The sequence below is a fragment of the Protopterus annectens genome, chromosome 3.part0, assembly GCF_019279795.1.
Source record: "Protopterus annectens isolate FY-2018-M chromosome 3.part0, PAN1.0, whole genome shotgun sequence".
In the NCBI taxonomy this organism is placed as follows: Eukaryota; Metazoa; Chordata; order Ceratodontiformes; family Protopteridae; genus Protopterus; species Protopterus annectens.
The window spans coordinates 639,313,423-639,331,069 of NC_056731.1; the positions used below are offsets into that span (position 1 = coordinate 639,313,423).

General features: G+C 44.2%; 1 protein-coding gene across 1 annotated transcript in view; it reads left to right on the top strand.

Annotated features, from left to right (window-relative positions):
- The window catches only part of LOC122796893 (msx2-interacting protein-like), an 868,075-nt gene that overhangs the window by 169,766 nt on the left and 680,662 nt on the right, over window positions 1-17,647 (top strand). The window lies entirely within an intron of this gene.

The window sequence follows — 17,647 nt, forward strand, 5'->3', positions numbered from 1 at the left end:
TTCGAGCCAGCTTCAACAGCAGATATAACATTTTTATCCTGGAAAACGGCTCTACTCTTAGCAATAACTTCTGCAAGGCAAGTCTCGGAGTTACAAGCACTCATGGCTGTGGAACCTTTTATCATTTTTCATCCAGACAGGGTTTCTCTGAGGACAAACCCTACATTCATGCCTAAGGTGGTATCCAGTGTGGCCCTCAACCAAACCATTCACTTGCCTACCTTTTATCCAAATCTACAGATCAAGGGTGAGAAAATTCTGCATTCTTTGGTCATACACAGGCAGTTACGTTTCTACTTGGACAGAAATAAAGCTTTCAGAAAAACTGAGCAACTTTTAGTGTCATATGCTGCAGGATCACAAGGAAAGGCTATCCTCAAAACAGACCATTTCTAAATGGATGGGCCATTGCATCCGTTTCTGCTATTTTCGACATGCAGATCAGTGCCTAAGGGCATTAGGCCTCATTCCACCAGAGCAGCAGCCATTTCAGCAGCCTTCCTCAGAGGAGTACCAACCAAAGATGTCTTAGAGGCTGCTACTTGGAGTTCAGTGCACACTTTCACAAAGCACTACCACTTACCTCTTTACTCTAAGTCCAGAGCAGGCTTTGCCACTGCAGTTCTGCAGGGCCTCATAGCCTCTCCTAATCCTGTTTAGCCCAGCCACCCATCCTCAGCTTTGGAATTCAACCCAAGAGTAATGACTGCAACAGTGAAACACGATGAACATAGTACAGTTGTGTACCTACCATAAATGTAGATGTTCAAGTGTATTCACTGTTGCAGTCCAGGTTACCCACCCACCACCCCCCTTCTCTTTGCTGGGACTTTTCTGCATTTCTCTATCCTATACAACCTATTTGGTGTATTTGCTTGTAGACTAAGGGAATGTTATTTTTGTGCATTTTTTTATTGGCATATTTTTTCAGCCTACCAATTTGGGGGCACCTGACATCTGGGGCAAGAAAAACTGAAGAAAATGGCGTCGGCTGCATCTTTTATATCCCTGGCGCACTGACGTCAGGAAAGAGGCGACAGCAACCGATGCCTGACCTAGACTTTGGAATTCTGGCCGACTGAGGGTAGCCTGCCAGCAGGATAACCCAAGAGTAATGACTGCAACAGTGAATACACTCGAACCTCTACATTTATGGTAGGTACACAACTGTATTTTCTGATTCTCTAGAGGCCTCCTGCAGGGCCGCAGTTACAGGTTCTGTCATTAGGAGGCATGCTTGGTTAAAAGGACAGAATCTGCCTGATCATGTTAAAGCAAAACTATTAGATGCTCCATTACATTATACCTTGTTTGGTGTTAAAGCAGAAGAAGTATTGAAGAAAATGGAGGACAAAGCTAAATCTATGCAAACAGTGAAGGATTTATTACAGGTACAGCCTTCCAGATTTAGCAGGAACTAGCCTACAAAGAATTGGTCCTTTCCAATGTCAGACAGGCCACAAAGAGGCAGATACAGACGCCTCAGAGGCAGATCACAGCCCCAAGGCTCATACAGGCCTAAGCAATGGGGTGCTTGTACCTCCAAAAGTGGAGAGGAAAAATCACAGCCATACAGGAAACAGTCTCAATGATTTTCCCCTGCCAACACCAAGCACTTATCTTCTGGCTGCTTTTTTGGGGGGAAACTAGCACTTTTTCACAAAATTGGCACAGGATCACCCAGGACAAATGGGTCTTAAATATCATATCTCAAGGCTACAGGTTCCACTTTTACATCCTGCCAGGGCCAAACGGTATGCCAAACCTGCCACGCAATCAGTGGGCAGAGGCACAAAAACAAGTTTCATCCCTCATGGACATGAGAGCCATTCAACAAGTACCACAGCAAGAGCAGGGACTAGGATTTTATTCAAGGCTATTCCTGGTACCCAGAAAGGACAAAGCCTGGAGGCCAATACTGGACCTGTCTATCCTAAACACATTCCTGGGTATTCCAAAATTCAAAATGTTAACTCTGCAGCAGCTTCTGCCCATGCTAGGCAGGAAGGCTTGGCTTGTGACTTTAGACCTAAAAGAGGCATACCTGCATGTCCCAATCAGACAATCATGCAGAAGATACCTCAGATTTATGTCTGGCTCAATGCACTACCAATTCTCTTCACTGCCCTTTGGCTTATCTACTGCGCCCAGGGTCTTCACTAAATGCCTGGCACCAGTGATTGCATTTTGCAGACAAAGAGGAATTCAAATATATCCATACTTGGACAACTGCCTTATTCAAGCAGAGAACAAGGACACTCTACTACAGCATCTGGCGTTTGTAAAAGGCTTACTAACAGATCTAGGGTACACAGAAAACGAAAAGAAATCAAAACTCGTACCCTCTCAAGAGATAATATTCCTGGGTGCAAGCTTAAATGCAACTGCCCAGATGGCTTATCTCACACCAGACAAACAGACAACTGACTACTTATTTCAAAATGTTGGCAACAAAGTCCCAGTTATCTGCAAGAAATATTTTGCAGGCTTTTGGGCTTCATGGCATCTTGCATTCTACTAATTCCATATGCAAGACTGCATATGAGGAAACTTCAGTGGTATCTAAAAAGTGTTTGGACTCAACATTGCAACAGCCTGGAAACAATAATTACCCTCATTCCCTGCCTGCAACAGGAGTTTCGATGGTGGGCAAAAGCCTGTCACCTCAACACGGGACAGCCATTCTCCAGACCCACAGCCAGGCAGACATTGACAACAAATGCATCAGATTATGCCTGGGGGGGCCCATGTGGCAGGAAGATGTATTCAGGGCACATGATCCACAAGTCAAATGCATCTACATATCAATCAAAAAGAGATGCTAGCTGTACAGAATGCCCTGACAGCCTTCAAGAATCTACTTCATCCAGGACAACTACTGATAAAGACGGACAATACTACAGTCATGTGGTACATAAACAAGCAGGGGGGCACACATTCCTACCCCCTCTGCAGACTAGCCATGAACTTGTGGGACGCAGGATTGACTTATCAAGTACATCTGCAAGCACAATTCCTGCCAGGAAGGATAAATACTCTGGCAGACGAACTAAGCAGAAACCTAATGGATCCCCATGAGTGGAAATTGGATCCGCAGGTATTCAGTATGATACAAAGAACTGGGGATGCCTGGACATAGACTATTTACCTCCCCTCACAACTACCAACTACAGAAATTCTGCACAAGGACTTATCACAAATAAGCATTGAAAGTGGATGCTCTATCTTTCAGCTGGAAAAACCTTATAGTATATGCCTTTCCTCCTCTGCCTCTCCTTCCCAGGGTACTCCTCAAGGTCAGACTAGAAAAGCCAAAAATGATACTGATTGCCCCAGACTGGCCCCGCCAGCACTTGTACCCAATCCTAAAGAGCTTGTCTCAAAGTCCAGCTTGGACATTACCTCAAATTCCTCACTTATTGACCCAACAAGATAGTCGGATACTGCACAGCCAACTCAGGACCATAAACCTGGCAGCATGGCGAATAATGTAGCCATTCAAGACGCACCTCTCTCAAAAGCAGTGATGGATGTTATTTTGGAGGCCAGGATGCCTAACACCAGAAAATCTTATGCAGAAAAATGGAAGAGATTCTGTGCCTGGAATCAGGCACAAGGCATTGACACAATTGTTCCAAATATTCCTCAGATTTTGCAATACTTAACTGATATGCTGGATAAAGGCCTTTCCTTTTCATCAATTAAAATTCATGCCTCTGCCATTTCAGCTCATTACAATACAGATCCACCTATTTTTTCGCATTCTTTACTAAAGCAGTACGTCAGAGGTGCCAAAAACATAAGACCTCCAAGGAGAGCCCCAGTACCTGCATGGGACCTCAACTATGTCTTGGAAAAACTCACGCTGCCTCCGTTTGAGCCAGCCTCTGCAGCTGATATAAAATTCTTATCCTGGAAAACAGCTCTGCTCCTAGCAATAACCTCCGCTAGACGAGTCACAGAGTTACAGGCACTCATGGCTGTGGAACCTTTTATTTTTTTCCATCATGACAGGGTTTCTCTGATTACAAACCCTACATTTATGCCTAAGGTAGTGTCCAGTGTGGCCCTTAACCAAACAATGCATTTGCCTACCTTTTACACAAACCCACAGAATAAGGGTGAGAGACTTCTGCATTCTTTGGACATTCACAGACAGCTGCGCTTCTACTTGGACAGAACCAAAGCTTTCAGAAAGACTGAACAACTTCTAGTGGAATATGCTGTAGGATCACAAGGAAAGCCTATCTCAAAACAGACTGTTTCAAAGTGGATAGGCCACTGCATTCGTTTCTGCTATTCTCAGCATGGCAAATTAGTGCCCAAGGGGTATTAGGCCACATTCAACCAGAGCAGCAGCCACTTCAACAGCCTTCCTGAGAGGAGTACCAACCAAAGACATCTTAGAGGCTGCAACTTGGAGTTCAGTGCATACATTTACAAAGCACTACCACTTACCTCTCTACTCAAAATCCAGGGCAGGCTTTGCCACTGTAGTTCTACAGGGCCTGATAGCCTCTCCTAATCCTATTTAGCCCCAGCCTCCCAACCTTAGCTTTGGGATTCAACCCAATTGTAATGACTGCAACAGTGAAATACGAACATAGTACAGTTGTGTACCTACCATAAATGTAGATGTTGAAGTGTATTCACTGTTGCAGTCCAGGTTACCCTCCCCCTTTTTCTTTGGTGGGACTTATCTCTACTTCTCTATTCTGTACAACCTATGTGGTGTATTTGCTTGTAGATGAAGGAAAAGTTGTTTTTTCTGTATGCATGCTTATTGGCATAATTTAGTTTACCTTTTTAGGGGCACCTGACATCTGGGGCAAGAAAAACTGACGAAAATGGCATCTGCTGCATCTTTTATACCCCTGGCGCACTGACGTCGGGGAAGAGGCGGCAGCAACCGATGCTGGACCTAGACTTTGGAATTCGGGCCGACTGAGGGTAGCCTGCCAGCAGGATAACCCAGTTGTAATAACTGCAACAGTGAGTACACTTGTACATCTACATTTATGGTAAGTACACAACTGTACTTTCTCTGGGGTACACTATAAACAAAAAGAAATCACATCTATTACCCTGCCATCAAATTGTATTCCCGGGAGCAAACTTGAATACAACTTCCCAGATGGCCTACCTCAAGCCAGAGAAACAAGTTCATTTGACAGGCTGCTTCAAACTACTGGCCACAAAGACCTAGCTATCTGCATGAAAAGTACTGCAAGCCCTGGGGTTCATGGCCTCTTGCGCTCTACTAATTCCATATGCAAGACTGCATATGAGGAAACTGCAGTGGTATCTAAAAAGCCTGTGGTGTCAACATTTTCAGGACCTTAGAGTCAATTATTCCCATCATACCTTGTCTAAAGATAGAGTTCCTTTGGTGGGCAGAGGCCTGCCACCAAACCAAAGGACTGCCATTCACTCTAGCCCCTGCCGCCCAAACCCTAACAACAGACGCATCAGACTATGCATGGGGGGCTCACTTGGCAGGGCACTGCATTCAGGGCCAATGGAACCTGAGTGAAATGTACCTGCATATCAGTGAAAAAGAAATGTTAGCTTTACGGAATGCTCTGATAGTCTTCAGGGACCACATTCTTCCAGGACAATTATTGGTAAAGACGGACAACACCACGGTTATGTGGTACATAAACAAGCAGGGGGAATCCACTCATACCCTCTCTGCAGACTAGTCATGGCTCTGTAGCACACAGCTTTGAGTTACCAAGTGCAACTACAAGCTCAAGTCCTGCCAGGCAAGCTAATTACACTGGCAGACAACGTAAGCAGAAATGTCATGGACCCGCACGAGTGGAAACTGGAACCAAAGGTATTCAACATGTTTAGAAACAAATGAGGGAGCCCAGAGATAGACCTGTTTGCCTCCCCTCACAGCTACCAATTGGACAAATTCTGCACAAGGACTCCCCACAGACAAGCTTGGAAAGTGGATGCCCTGTCCTTCACCAGGAAAATGCTATCAGTTTATGCCTTTCCCCTTCTGCCTCTCCTTTCCAAAGTGCTACTAAAGATCAAACAGGGCAAACCAAGGACAATACTGATTGCACCAGATTGGCCACGCCAATACTGGTATCCCCTCTTGTGCAGTGTGTCACTGCTGGAACCATGGCACTTGCCTCAGACCCCTGCCCTGCTGTCTCAGCAGGAGGGCCAGATTCTGCACCCACAGCTTCAAACCCTGACTCTTGCAGCCTGGCTAATTACCTGACCTCTCCGTTACCATCCTTCAGTAAGCAAGTGATGGATGTCATTCTGAAGGCAAGGAGGCCTAGCAGTAGAAATTCATATGCTGAAAAATGGAAAAGTTTCTGTTCCTGGAACCAAATTCAGGGGATGGGCACAACAGTGCCGTGCCCAATTTACCTCATATTCTTCAATACTTAACTGAGATGCTTCGCAAGGGCCTTTCCTTTTCTTCCATCAAAATTCATGCCTTGGCCATTTCAGCACATAATACAGAGCCACCCCTCTTCTCTCATCCACTGCTGAAACAATTCCTCAGAGGGGCCAAAAACCTAAGACCACCCAGGAGAGCCCCTACTCCAGCCTGGGACCTTAACTTTTGTATTGGAAAAGCTCATTCTGCCTCCCTTTGAGCCAGCTGCAAATGCAGAGTTGAAATTCCTTTCTTGGAAAACAGCCTTCGTTCTAGCCGTCACCTCAGCAAGAAGGGTGTCTGAATTACAGGCCCTCATGGCAGTGGAACCTTTCATCATCTTTCATGCGGACAGGGTGTCCCTCAGGACCAGTCCTTCCTTTATGCCCAGGGTGGTATCCAGTTTGGCCCTTAATCAGTCCATTCATTTGCCAACCTTCTTTTCTAATCCACAGAACAAAGATGAATGAATACTACACTCTTTGGAGTGCACAGACAACTTGGATATTACTTGGACAGGACTAAGCCTCTCAGGAAATCTGAACAGCTGCTTGTTGCATTTGCTGCTGGGGCAGAGGGAAAGGCCATTTCAAAGCAAACCATTTCTAAGTGGATAAGCCATTGCATTCATTTCTGTTGTAAGCACCATGGAAAACCTACCCCACAGGGGATTAAGACCTCATTCCACCAGGGCTGCATCTACCTCTACAGCCTTTCTCTGCGGTGTCCCTACCCAGGGACATCCTAGAAGCTGCTACCTGGATTTCTGTACATACCTTCACCAAGCATTACCACTTGCCATTTTTTTCTAAATACAGAGCTGGCTTTGCCACTGCAGTCTTGCAGGGCCTTATAGCTGGTCCTAATGCTAACTAATTGCCTCCTCCTATCCTTAGCTTTGAGAATCTTCCCAAATGTGATGACTGCAACAGTGAAACATGAAGAACATAGTATAGTTGTGTACACTTACCATAAATGTAGATGTTTGAGTGTGTTCACTGTTTCAGTCCTGGTTACCCACCCTCCAGCCCCCTGACTTCTATTGACTATATCTCTATTCTTTACTATGCTTAAAGCTTTCTGGTGTATTTGCTTTTTGTTGGAGGTGTAACTTTGTATATAATTGCTTACCATTATGGGGGCACCTGACATCTGGGGCAAGAAAAACTGATGTAATGGCGTCGGCTACATGCTTTATACCCCTGACTACCTGACGTCATGGAAGATGAGAGCAACCGACGCAGGACCCAAGACTTTGATAATCGGGCCGACTGAGGGCTGCCTGCAAGCAGATTACCCAAATGTGATGACTGCAACAGTGAATATACTCTAACATCTACATTTATGGTAAGTGTACAGAACTGTGTTTTGTGTTGTCTCCCTTATGTTCCATTTGCACTAATAAACTGGCTTCAGATACCTTTCATATTCCTGTTATTCTTTACACTGATGACATGCTCATCTGTAACAGTCATTCTTCTCTTAATTTTAATATATGTCTTCAACAAAACTTACTTTCAATAGCCAATTGGATCAGTTCAAAGAATCTTCTTTAACCTTTCCAAAAACTTAAGCAGTGCCGTTTCAGTCTTCTCAAAAGACTGAGTCCTCTCCTTTACTTTTGTCTTCCGTGACCATCTGAACTGTTAGGAAATAACTTCTTTCAAGTGCTTGTTTGCATGGCTGGATTAAAGTGTAACTTTAATTTACATATTCACAAACTTTGTTCTGCACTTGGAAGATATCTCACACTTTTATGTCCTGCAGGCAGAGAAAAACTGTAGGGAAAGAGAATTTAATAGCTCAGCTTGAATAGGCCCTGCCTTTAATCTCCTCTTCTTCAAAGAAAAACCTTAACTTTATTAAAATTATTCTAATAAGATTTGTCATTTTATTGTCATAGCTCTTAGAACTGATCATCATTGCTCGCAAGGATCATAAGTTGTTCTTGGTACCCTACTATTTAAACATTTGAATTGTAACTCTTCCTCTATCTTGCAAGTTAGTTTACAGTTACAGGGGGGTTGTTATCTGCACACTGAGGTCTTCCTGTGCTCGTGCCAATTCACTTCTAAGAGGTTGTCATACAGTGAGCGTTTGTGATGTACATCCATGCCTCTGTATGCAGCATATTTAATTGGCCGTGCCCCCTGGAGACTGTATCACCCCCAGCATTGTATGCCAACATCATGGATGTGAATGAGCATGAGGGGAGAAGAATTTCTGCCATTGTGCAGATGGCAGCTCCCCCTCCTGGTTCACTCTGCTCTTACCTCACTGAACAAATGTGGAGAAAGGCCTTTCTTCAAGGGAATAAGTGGATTCCGAGAACATCCAGGAGGGCAGGGCTGTATGATGATCAGTCAAGAAAAAAAAAAAAACCTTTAAGCACACTGGTGCTGCTGCAGAGAATGGATAAGTCTGTGTGCATTTATGACTCTGTGTTTGCACGCAGAAAAATCAAGTTTGATTAGAGATTTGGATTCACGTCTGAGCTGGCTGGGTAAGATGGAATTTAGCAACCACTGCCAGCTGACCGATCCTGGGAGGAGGTAGCTCTGGTTTTCACTACAGGATGACACCCTGGGAGGAGCACTGGGTGTTGCACTTGTTGAGCAGAAACCTTTCCATATGCACTGCTGCTGTGCATAACTATATAGGCAAGTGAGCTTGTGGCAGCACACTTCCTGCAGCAGGCAGCACACAGTGCAGCTCAGATTACCTCCACTAGTGGGTTACTCCATCAAGAGTGGGTAGCAAGCTGACCCACGCTCTTTGCCTGACTTTTGCCATTGGAAACTACTGGTCAGGTGGGCTACTTGGGCATGAGCATCTGGACCGATGGACTCTTGCTTAGACTGTGGATGTCTGGCTCTTGCCCAGTGGAACTGTGGTTAATGGGTGTAGATATTGAAGCCATCTGACCAGTCCTGTGGAGGAAAAAGAAGAGATGCTCATAGTAAGCAGGCAAGTTTTAACAAGAAATTGGTGCGTTTTGGGAAGTATATTGTATACTACCAGAGAAACAGGCATATCCTAAATTCAAATTCTTTGGGTTAGTGAGAGTGTGTGGTGGAGTCTCCTAGAGCCATGTGTATGAGTTGAGCTGTCTCTAAACCTGAAGGACTAACAGGAGTGGTATTACCTTGTGCTGCATCCTGAAGGAGGAGCTGGAGTGTTAACAGATGCTATCGTGCAAAACTGATTTCATTACTTTGCAGTTGAGTGAAAAGGTATTCTTGAAGTTATGAAACTGTACAGAGTAAATACTGTTTTCGTCCTTGAAAAGTCCTGCATAAAGAGGTGCTGTAACTGTGAACTGAACTTTATCATCTATTTGTGAATGGAACTTCAGAACCTGGTTGAATAGACTGGATTTTGTTTCTTGCAGGAATTTTTGATATTTGTATATCCTTGGAAGTAAACAACATTTTGAAAACTTCAGCTGCTTAAAAAACTTTTATTCTGAACACAGTGGAGAGAGGTGCTGCTACTACTACTACCACCACCACCACATTGGCAGCTTGCATTGGGCAGGGCAGAAGAACATCTTTTATGCACACTATAATTTTATGAAGTTACTTGGCAAGAGTTCTGCCAGAGTCTTTTCCCCACCTAAAAATGTAAGCTTGGACTGTGGAGCACTTAACGACTGCTTAACTTCTTCCAGTAAAGAATGATACCTTTTAAAGGAACTCCTGCTGTGCTGATAACTGAGAAACTGTTGAACACGTGCCCAGTCATAGATTTACTGTAGTCAAAATCTCATCATGCAAGGAAAATTAATTACTTTGAAGAACTGAGAAAAAAATGTGCCCATAATGGGGTTTGTTCTAGAAAAATCCTTGTGGCAATGTGAAGCGTTATGTAAAGGAATTGTAGCTTATTTTCTAGTTTATAAATTTTCCTGTGAATCCAGATAAATGTGTATGTATTAAAGTGTGTTCTGGAGAAATTATTTGAGAACCTAGCAACTGCTGACCATATCTTACTTAGCTTGCTGCAACAGTTTTTTTCAGTCTTGAGCTTGCAGTCTGTCTCAGTGGGATTTCCAAATGCCAGTGGCTTCCTAAAGAATCCATACAAGGAAGACAGTGTTGTGGCCTGTCGGGTGGGCATTCAAAATGTACTCATTTTATTATAAATGGCTCTAAGCTGAGTGGTCCAGAATGTTGTCATTGCACTTAATTGGTGACTTGGTGACAGTAGTTGAAGGCATATCTGGCAGTTAGAGCTCAGAAGATTAAGACTATAACAAGCTACTTGCTATGGTACAGAGTTGGATTTTTTTTTTTTTTTGCATTCATTTGCCTTCTGCATGACCTTTGAACAAGGCACATAATCAGAATTGCTTTGGGGCAAGTGGAAATTTTGGAGAGACTCCTTAATGGTCACCTAGACTGTATGCTTAAAAAAATATCCATGTTCCTTTATATAGATTTAGAAGAGATAAGTAACCAAGACTACCAGAAATTAAAATGAAAAGTATTGGCAGGGCTGGAATTTCACCTGATTTGCAGTCCCTAAAATTCACAGCTGGAAATTCTATATGGACAGACTAGCAAGTTCACAAGTGACTAACTTAAGGTTTATTTGAAAACTGTGGCTAGAATCTCATGTAAGCAGTGCAAATAAAATTTTAGAAGTGTTAACTGTCGAAGATTTGAAAAGGGTACTCCCTAGAAATTTAAGAAAGTGGGTGTTCCAGTATAACTTTTGGTGATGTTCTTCGTGTTTCACTGTTGCAGTCATTACATTTGGGTTATCTGCTTGCAGTAGCCCTCAGTCGGCCTGATTAACAAAGTCTTGTGTCCTGCGGCAGTTGCTGTCCCTTCCATGATGTCAGGGGTATAAAACATGCAGCCAACGCCATTACATCAGTCTTTCTTGCCGTGCGGTGCCTGAAGCAAAAGCAGTTCATAAGTGCAGGTCGGCCAACTCCTGAAATTTTCGTTTTCGAGTTTCAGAACTGAAGTCCTCAACTAAAGCTAAGTACCCTGTTGGGGAAACTTTTTCTTGCTCCTTACCGATGTCAGTAAAAGTTAATAATTGCATTACTTCTGAAAAGAAAATACCTCATAAAGATTTTAATTCGTACTGTATTCCTTGCCTAGGCCCAGACCACGACATACCTTCCTATCAGTCTTGTGCTTTATTTAGGCCCAGACCACGACGTACCTTGCTATCAGTCTTGTGCTTTATTTAATCAGCGCACTATCTGTCGTCGATATATCTTTGCCTCTAAATATTTCGGTTCTCGGTTTAATTATCCAGAAATGATGTCGGTTAGCCATCCAACTACTGTGATTCCGAAAAAACGCAACGATAAAGACAAAGACAGGCCTCTGAGGTCAAAAACTGCCGACGACACTTCTCCTAAGCCAGTCGCCAGTTCGCCGGTACTCAGTGAGGTGCTTTCGCAGCCCCTGATACTGTTACTTCTGATTCGCAGGCCTCTACTGAGACCCATTTGGAGTTTGGTATGCCGCGAGATGCTTTAACTATGGAACCTGTGGATGTCTCTACCTTGGATGTGTCCGGAGCCGCTGTGCAGGCGCTGGCTTCTGAGGGTGTATTCAGGCCTACGGACTTACATATTAAACCAAAGCCTCCTTCTTTTAGGCCTAAATCTCGAACCATGCCTAAAAAACAATGCACAGGCCGCATGCTCAGGCCTCTATGCTTAAAAAACAAATGATTAGAATGGCTGAAGATCTTATAACTCTAATCAGGGGAAGCCAACCTCCCCCTGCAAAGAGATCTAGGACTGAAGTTGTTTATGAATCTTCTGACCAGGATTCTGATTTTTCTGACTCTTCTGATGATCTGGATTTGCCTTTATGTACTTATGAGGATTCTGATGCAGAGGACTCTATTCCCTCTGCTTTCCCTCCAGAGGATTTTTCTTTTGGTGAAACCTTACATCCTCTAAGGGAGCATTTCCACTGGGAAAGCCAGGATTTCCCTGATTCAAAAAAGAGGCTTAGGGATTTCTTACTCCTTCCTCAGCATAGGCCTTTAGCCATTCCTCCTGTACTACACATTGTTGATGATGCTTTTTCGGAATCTAGTTTGGCCCCCTGATTCCTTGCCTCCTGTTCCCAGAAAACCTGACAGATATTACATGGTTCCTGATTCACACAGATTCCTTTTTAAAAAATTCTATTGCGGATCCAGAGGCTTCTACTGCTAAAAATCCTACCCCTTCTGATAGAGACTCCAGGGTGCTGGATAGATGGGGTAAAAAGGTTTATACTTCTGCAACCTTGGCAATCAGGGCTTTAAACTGCCAGTTTCATATGTTAAAGTATCAGCAACATGTTATTGGACTGCTTAAACAGAAAATGATGTTGATTCCGGACTGTGCGAAAAATAAAGAATTACAGGATTTAATGCATTCTGCTGAACAGGTTGGAAAACATACTTTGCAATGTGGTTTTGATTCATTAGAGGCCTCTTGCAGGGCTGCTGTTACTGGGTCTGTGCTCAGAAGGCATGCTTGGCTTAAGGAGCAGTCTTTGCCTGATCATGTTAAAGCTAAATTGTTGGATGCTCCCTTAAATCAGGACTGCCTGTTTGGCAACAAGGCTGAGGAAGTTCTTAAAAAGATGGAAGATAAAGCTAAATCTATGCACACTGTTAAAGATTTCGTACAAGTTCAGCTTCCTAGATTTAGTAGGCACTGGCCCTCTAAGAATTGATCCTTTCTAGCCCCTTCCAGGTCTTCTCAAGCCAAACCTAGACACTGCAGAAACCCCAGGTTTCAGTCCCAGGGGACACACAAGACTAAGTAGTGGGGGGTTTCCGCACCCAAATCGGGGAGTAGTAAGACTCCCTCATATGGAAAACTGTCTCAATGACTTGCTTTTAAAACTTCCAAGCACTTCCCAACTGAGTGCTGCTTTAGGCAGAAAAATTGGTCTACAGGCCAAAAACTGGTAACTCATTACCCAGGACGTATGGGTTTTAAATATAGTGTCCCAAGGATACAGATTTCACATCCACACTTTACCAACACCAAGCGGGTGGCCAGATCTACCACCAAATTAAGTATGGGGGCTATTCAGTTGGTGCCAGAAGAGGAAAAGGGACAAGGTTTCTATTCAACACTTTTTCTGGTACCCAGAAAAGGCAATACATGGCGTCCTATCCTAGACCTTTCTACTCTAAATACCTTTCTGGTGATTCCAAAATTCAAGATGCTGACTCTTAACCAGCTGCTTCCTATGCTAGGCAAAGATGCATGGTTGGCAACACTAGACTTTATAAAAAAAAAAAAAAAAAAAAAAAAAAAAAAAAAGCATACCTGCACATCCCTATCAGGGAGTCTTGCAGAAAATACCTACGCTTCAAAGCAAGCTACATGCACTGTCAGATGTTCTTCATCCCACATTGCTGCAGTCCTAACACTTGGGTAGTCCGCTGTCCCAGTCGGCCCGAATACCAAAGTATAAGGCTGACGTCGGTCAAGGCGCATTTGTCTGACATCAGGACGTCAGGGTACAAATGCGCATGACCGACGTCATATCCTCAGTCTTTTTTGCCGCATGGTCCGATGCAGAAGCAGTATTGCGAGTGCAGGTTGGCGTTCTGAAATTTTCTGAAGTCGGAGTTTCAGACCGAATCAAAGTTGGCTAAGTACCTCGTTGGGGAATATTTTGTTTTTTCTTGCCTCAGTATTTAACCGGATGTCAGAAAAAGTGAATAACTGTATTTCTTGTGGGAAACAGATACCTCATAGGGATTACCATACCTTGTGTATACCTTGCTTAGGGCCTGAGCACGACGTTGTTGGCTGTCGCTCTTGTGCTAGATTTAACAAACGCACTATTAAGAGAAGATTAGATTGTGCCAGGTTAGTTTTGGGAAGCGTTGTAATTACAATATGCCGCCGGATGCTCCGACGCCGCTTCTAAAAGCGCAAGGACAAGGCAGCAAAGCCTAGGTTGGAAGAACCGCCTGTCCCGGACGCCCGTTCTTTTGAGGGCTCGCTGGAGCCGGTGGTTCTACCAGAAGTTCCTTTGGATTCTCAGGAGAGACTTTACTGTTACAAGATGTGTCCTCTCAGGAGGTAGGCCAGGCTGAAGGGGCTTCTCAGGTAGCTGTTCTCCCCTCCCTTCCTAAGGTGGTTAGGCCCTCCCCTTCTGTTTCCAAGGCTTCTAGAGGCAGGCCAGGGTTAACTTCAGTGGGGGTCTCCCCTAGTTCTTCAGGGTCTCTGCCTAAGAAACATATGCTTAAAATGGCAGAAGATTTGATTACTATGATTAGAGGTTCTATGCCCCCCCCTGATAAGAGGCCTAGGGTGGAACCTGAGCTTGAGAGTTTTGAGCAGTGTTCGGAGGCTTTTGAGTCTTCGGCTGAAGACTTGCAGGAGTATCCTCCTTATTCTGATTCTGATGTAGATGATTCTACTCCTTCGGCTTCTCCTCCTGAAGATTTTTCTTTTTCAGAGACTCTTCATTCCATGAGGGAGCATTTTAAATGGGAAGGTCAAGATTTCTCTGATTCCAGGAAAAGGCTTAGGGAATTTTTGTTTCTACCCCAGCATAGGCCTTTGGCTATACCTCCTGTTCTGGATGTGGTAGAAGATGTTTTTGCAGAGGCTTCCCTGAACCCTGATTCTTTGCCTCCTGCCCCAGTTAAACCGGACAGGTATTATAGGGTGCCTGAAGCTCATAAGTATCTTTTTAAGAGTCCTAGGGCAGACCCAGAAACTGTTTCTCAGGGCCCTAAAGGTGTTAAGGCTTCTGTTGTTAAAAATCCTGTTCCTTCTGATAAAGAGGCTAGGGCTTTGGATAGATGGGGAATGAAGGTGTATACTTCTTCCACTTTAGCCATGAGGGCTTTGAATTGCCAGTTTCACATGTTGAAATACCAAAATTATCTCCTTACACAATTGAAGTCTAAGGTAGATGCTCTGGCGGAAGGTATTGAGTGTAAAGAGTTGCAGGATTTAGTTCATGTTTCTGAACAGGTGGGTAAGCATTCCTTGCAATGTGGTTTTGATGCTGTACAGGCCTCGTCTAGGGTGGCTGCCACTGGGTCAGTTCTTCGCAGGCACGCCTGGCTGAGGGATCAGAATTTAGCTGGGCATGTAAAGACAAGGATTTTAGATGCTCCTTTACAATCTGATGTGTTATTTGGTTCGCCTGTGGAAGCAGTGTTAAAGAAAATGGAGGACAAGACTAAGTCTATGCAGACTGTTAAAGATTTTTTGCAGGTTCAGCCTCCGAAGTTTAGTAGAAATTGGCCTACTAAGGGGTGGACATATCCTTCTTATGATTCTCAGTCTAGGGGTAGATCTAGACGTGGTAGGGGCAGAGCGCAAGGTTCTTTTAGGCCTAGAACAGGGAGTTCACCTGCCCAGTCTTCTGGTGAGGGCAGGGGTCAGTCCTTTCGTAAGCAGACCCAATGACCTGCCTTTTTAGCTGCCAGAGCCTTCTCGTCTGGCAGCACCTTTGGGAGGAAGGCTGGCACTTTTCAAAGAAAATTGGAGTGTTATTACCCAAGACAGATGGGTATTGGATATCGTTCACCACGGTTACAGGTTTTATTTCCATACCTTGCCTCCTTTCAAAGGCATGCCAGACATTCCTCCTATACAAAGAAAAGAGGCTCACAAGCAAATTTCTCTGTTACTCCAGATAGGGGCCATTCAGCGGTTCCTGTGCCAGAAAGGGGCCTAGGATTTTATTCTCGCCTGTTCCTAGTACCAAAAAGGGGAACACGTGGAGACCAATTTTGGATTTGTCTATCCTCAACACTTATCTGGACATTCCCAAGTTCAAAATGTTAACGTTACAACAGCTTTTACCTCTGCTGGGCAAAGATCACTGGATGGTAACTTTAGATCTCAAGGAGGCTTACCTTCATGTGCCTATCAGACTCAGTTGCAGGAAGTATCTGCTTCGAGCTGGGAATTCCCATTATCAGTTCTCTGCATTGCCCTTTGGCTTATCTACTGCGCCCAGAGTATTCACAAAAGTTCTGGCTCCAGTCATAGCTTTCTTCAGGCTAAAAGGAATACAAATCTATCCTTACTTGGACGACTGTCTGATTATGGCTCAAGAAAAGGACGAGCTTCTTCAGCATCTGGAATATGTGATAGCAGTGCTAAGATGCCTGGGGTATTCTGTGAACGAAATAAAGTCCAGTCTAGTACCCTCTCAAGACATGTGCTTTCTGGGTGTGAGACTGAATACAGCAGCCCAGATGGCCTTTTAACCCCGGACAAACAAAAGAATCTTTCCCTTTACTTTCATCAACTATCTCTTCAGTCCGGGCTGACTGCAAGGACAGTCCTTCAAGCCTTAGGGTTCATGGCATCTTGTATTCTGGTGCTTCCCAATGCCAAACTGCATATGAGGAAGCTGCAATGGTATCTAAAAATGTATGGACACAGCACTGCCAGGATTTGGACACTGTCATTCCAATAATACCTTGCATTCAAAAGGAATTTTTGTGGTGGGCTCAGGAATGTCACCTAAACAAGGGACTCTCTGTGACCCGCCAGAGGCGAGTCAGATTCTAACGACAGATGCCTCAGACATAGCTTGGGAGCTCATCTGAATGGAAAGTGGATACAAGACAAGTGGCCTGCCAGACTACAGCATCTACATATCAACATGAAGGAGATGTTAGCAGTCCAGTTTGCATTAATGGCTTTCAAGGAGTTACTTCTTCCAGGGCAGGTGTTGATTCTAACAGACAACACAACTGTCATGTGGTACATCAACAAGCAAGGGGAACACATTCTTATCCTCTATGCAGGCAAGCAATGATTTTGTGGGAGACTGCTCAGCTTGCAGCTAAATCTTCAGGCACGGTTTCTGCCAGGAGCACAGAACTCCTTAGCAGATGTGTTAAGCAGGCAAATCATGGATCCCCACAGTGGAAACTGGATCTTCATGTATTTCAAAATTGACAGTGTCATGGGGAACTCCAGACATAGATCTGTTCGCTTCTCCACTAAACCACCAGCTGCCAAAGTTTTGCACTAAAAGGTTTCATCACACAGCTTGGAAAGTGGATGCTCTTTCGCTCAGTTGGGAAAATCTTCATGTGTATGCCTTTCCACCTCTGCCTCTCCTCCCAAAGGTACTCCTAAAGGTCAGACAAGACAAGCCAAGGATGATTTTGATAGCTCCAGATTGGCCTCGCAACACTGGTACCCATTACTGAGGAATCTGGTAAGGAAGCCTCCATGGCCTTTACCTTTAATTCCACACCTTTTGTCTCAGA